The following is a 4,993-nucleotide window of genomic DNA, read 5'->3' as shown; positions in this document are numbered from 1 at the left end:
CTGTTCCTGCTCAAACACAGTGGTGTTTCTGAGTAGCTTATTTGCTTAGCGATTTAATTAACAACTTTTAAATACATTCTTCTTTCATAGTATAATCTTCACGTGCTTCCTCCGAAGCACACTTTCTGTGTACTCACTACCTAATTTATAGCCAAAGTATTCACTCACTGTCTCTGTACTGTCTCGCTAGCCTAGCTTAGCTCGTAGCCGACTCATTAGCACCATGGCTACTTCACCTGTCCCTCCTGCACTTTCTTGCTCATTGTGTCAGATGTTTAGTTACTCCTCGGCCTCCTTTAGCAGTAATGATATCTGTAACAAATGTAGCATATTTGCAGCGCTGGAGGCCAGGATTACTGAATTGGAGACTCGGCTTCGCACCCTTCATTCACCCGCAGCTAGCCAGGCCCCTGTAGCTGGTGCAGCCGAAAATAGCGTAGGCCCCGCTAGCTGTTCCCCGGCAGGTCCCAAGCAGCTGGGGAATCAGGGCGGCTGGGTCACGGTGAGGAGGAAGCATAGTCCTAAACAGAAGCCCCAGGTACACCACCAACCCGTTCATGTGTCTAACCGTTTTTCCCCACTCGGCGACACACCCGCCGGGGGTCAAACTCTGGTAATTGGCGATTCTGTTCTCAGACATGTGAAGTTAGAGACACCGGCAACCATAGTCAATTGTCTTCCAGGGGCCAGAGCAGGCGACATTGAAGGAAATTTAAAACTGCTGGCTAAGGGTAAACGTAAATTCAGTAAAATCATAATTCACGTCGGCAGTAATGACACCCGGTTACGCCAATCGGAGGTCACTAAAATCAATATTGAATCGGTGTGCAACTTTGCCAAAACAATGTCGGACTCTGTAGTTTTCTCTGGTCCCCTCCCCAATCAGACCAGGAGTGACATGTTTAGCCGCATGTTCTCCTTAAATTGCTGGCTGTCTGAGTGGTGTCCCAGAAACGATGTGGGCTTCATAGATAATTGGCAAACCTTCTGGAGGAAACCTGGTCTTGTTAGGAGAGACGGCATCCATCCCACTTTGGATGGAGCAGCTCTCATTTCTAGAAATATGGACAAATTTATTAAACCCCCCAAAATATGACTATCCAGAGTTGGGACCAGGAAGCAGAGTTGCAGTCTTACACGCCTCTCTGCAGCTTCTCTCCTCCTGCTACCCCCCCAAAAACCCATCTCCATAGAGACTGTGTCAGCTTCCAAAAAGACAAAAAACAAACTAAAAACCAGCAACAAACAACTTAAACATAAACAATCACAAAGAAAGAACAATACAGTATCCACATCTGAACCAAAGAGTAAAACAGTGAAATGTGGATTATTAAATATTAGGTCTCTCTCCTCCAAGTCTCTGTTAGTACATGACTTAATAATTGATCAACAAATTGATTTACTCTGCCTTACAGAAACCTGGTTGCAGCAGGATGATTATGTTAGTTTAAATGAATCAACACCCCCGAGCCATTCTAACTACCAGAAATCTCGAAGCACAGGCCGAGGGGGCGGTGTGGCAGCAATTTTTCACACCAGCCTATTAATTAATGAAAGACCAAGACAGACTTTTAATTCATTTGAAAGCCTGATGCTTAACATTGTCCACCCCAGCTGTGAAACTCAGAAACCAGTCTTACTTGTTATCATCTATCGTCCACCTGGGCCTTACACAGAGTTTCTGTCTGATTTCTCAGACTTTATATCTAATTTAGTTCTGAGCTCAGATAAAATAATTATTGTGGGTGATTTTAACATCCATGTAGATGCTAAAAATGACAGCCTCAACATGGCATTTAATCTGTTATTAGACTCAATTGGTTTCTCTCAAAATGTAAAAGAACCCACCCACCACTTTAATCACACCCTAGATCTTGTTTTAACATATGGCATCGAACCTGAACATTTAACAGTGTTTCCTGAAAACCCTCTCCTGTCTGATCATTTCCTGATAACATTTACTTTTACAATAATTGATTACACAGCGGTGAAGAGTAGACTTTATCAAAGTAGATGTCTTTCTGAAAGCACTGTAACTAAGTTTAAGAATATAATCCACCCACTGTTATCATCTCCAATGCCCTGTACCAACACAGAGCAAAGCAGCTATCTGAACGCTACCCCAACAGAGGTCGATTATCTTGTTAATAATTTCACCTCCTCACTACGTACGACTCTGGATACTGTAGCTCCTGTGAAAACTAAGGCCTCAAATCAGAAGTACCTGACTCCGTGGTATAATTCTGAAACACGTACCCTAAAGCAGATGACTCGTAATCTGGAGAGGAAATGGCGTGTCACAAATCTAGAGGATCATCATTTAGCCTGGAGAAATAGTTTGCTGCTTTATAAGAAAGCCCTCCGCAAAGCCAGAACATCTTACTATTCATCACTGATTGAAGAAAATAAGAACAACCCTAGGTTTCTCTTCAGCACTGTAGCCAGGCTGACAAAAAGTCAGAGCTCTTTTGAGCCAACCATCCCTTTAACGTTAACTAGTAATGACTTCATGAACTTCTTCACAAATAAAATTTTTATCATTAGAGAAAAAATTACCAATAATCATCCCACAGATGTAATATTATCTACAGCTACTCTTAGTACCATTGATATTAAGTTAGACTCTTTTTCTCCAATTGATCTTTCTGAGTTAACTTCAATAATTACTTCCTCCAAACCATCAACGTGTCTTTTAGACCCCATTCCTACAAAACTGCTCAAAGAAGTCCTGCCATTAATTAATTCTTCGATCTTAAATATGATCAACCTATCTCTAATAATCGGCTATGTACCACAGGCCTTCAAGCTGGCTGTAGTTAAACCTTTACTCAAAAAGCCATCTCTAGACCCAGCAGTCTTAGCTAATTATAGGCCAATCTCCAACCTTCCTTTCATATCAAAAATCCTTGAAAGAGTAGTTGTCAAACAGCTAACAGATCATCTGCAGAGGAATGGTTTATTTGAAGAGTTTCAGTCAGGTTTCAGAGCTCAGCACAGCACAGAAACAGCTTTAGTGAAGGTTACAAATGATCTTCTTATGGCCTCTGACAGTGGACTCATCTCTGTGCTTGTCCTGCTAGACCTCAGTGCAGCGTTCGATACTGTTGATCATAATATCATAATATCCTATTAGAGCGATTAGAACATGCTGTAGGTATTACAAGTACTGCGCTGCAGTGGTTTGTATCATATCTATCTAATAGACTCCAATTCGTGCATGTAAATGGAGAGTCCTCTTCACACACTGAGGTTAATTATGGAGTTCCACAGGGTTCAGTGCTAGGACCAATTCTGTTTACATTATACATGCTTCCCTTAGGCAGTATCATTAGAAGACATAGCATACATTTTCACTGCTATGCAGATGACACCCAGCTCTATCTGTCCATGAAGCCAGATAACACACACCAATTAGTTAAACTGCAGGAATGTCTTAAAGACATAAAGACCTGGATGGCCGCTAACTTTCTGCTTCTTAATTCAGATAAAACTGAGGTTATTGTACTCGGCCCTGAAAATCTTAGAAATATGGTATCTAATCAGATTCTTACTCTGGATGGCATTACCTTGGCCTCCAGTAACGCGGTGAGGAACCTTGGAGTCATTTTTGACCAGGACATGTCCTTCAACGCACATATTAAACAAATATGTAAGACTGCTTTCTTCCATTTGCGCAACATCTCTAAAATTAGAAATATCCTGTCTCAGAGTGACGCTGAAAAACTAGTTCATGCATTTATTACTTCCAGGCTGGACTACTGTAATTCATTATTATCAGGATGTCCAAAAAACTCACTGAAAAGCCTTCAGCTAATCCAAAATGCTGCAGCAAGAGTCCTGACAGGGACTAGAAAGAGAGAGCATATTTCTCCTGTTTTGGCTTCCCTTCATTGGCTTCCTGTTAAATCCAGAATTGAATTCAAAATCCTGCTCCTCACATACAAGGTCTTAAATAATCAGGCCCCATCTTATCTTAATGACCTTGTAGTACCATATCACCCTATTAGAGCGCTCCGCTCTCGCTCTGCAGGCCTACTTGTTGTTCCTAGAGTATTTAAAAGTAGAATGGGAGGGAGAGCCTTCAGTTTTCAGGCCCCTCTTCTGTGGAACCAGCTTCCAGTTTGGATTCGGGAGACAGACACTATCTCTACTTTTAAGATTAGGCTTAAAACTTTCCTTTTTTCTAAAGCATATAGTTAGGGCTGGACCAGGTGACCCTGAATCCTCCCTTTGTTATGCTGCAATAGATGTAGGCTGCCGGGGGATTCCCATGATGCATTGAGTTTTTCCTTTCCAGTCACCTTTCTCACTCACTATGTATTAATAGACCTCTCTGCATTGAATCATATCTGTTATTAACCTCTGTCTCTCTTCCACAGCATGTCTTTATCCTGTCTTCCTTCTCTCACCCCAACCGGTCGCAGCAGATGGCCGCCCCTCCCTGAGCCTGGTTCTGCCGGAGGTTTCTTCCTGTTAAAAGGGAGTTTTTCCTTCCCACTGTCGCCAAAGTGCTTGCTCATAGGGGGTCATATGATTGTTGGGTTTTTCTCTGTATCTATGAAGCGCCTTGAGGCGACTTTTGTTGTGATTTGGCGCTATATAAATAAAATTGAATTGAATTGAATTGAATCAAGGGAGAGATCAGCTCCAAAGAAGCTAACTTATCCAACGTTGGGAAATCCTTTGGTGACAGTCATGCACTCCATTCTCTCTGGGTTAGACCAAGCTTTCACCCAAGCTTCACCCTCGACAGTGTACCCAGCGTAGATCAACTAATGCCCGGGACTGCTGAAACAGTGTAAAGTTCCACATGCAAGGATGCATGCGGCTTAAGGGGGGGGGGGGGGGGGGGGAGAGAATGTAACCCTCTCAAGGTTCTCCACTGCTGTTCAAGCCAGTGATTTAATGTTTAATGTATGCAGTACTAATTCTATCCAACAGGGGGGCAATGATGGCGCTATAGTTGTCCTGCGCTGCGTTATGCGGCGAGAAG

This window comes from Copadichromis virginalis, linkage group LG2 (assembly GCF_057382275.1).
Source record: "Copadichromis virginalis isolate Kocher_CV1m ecotype Utaka linkage group LG2, C_Virginalis_male_GT1.1, whole genome shotgun sequence".
Lineage (NCBI taxonomy): Eukaryota > Metazoa > Chordata > Actinopteri > Cichliformes > Cichlidae > Copadichromis > Copadichromis virginalis.
Note: the sequence above shows the minus strand (reverse complement) of the source record.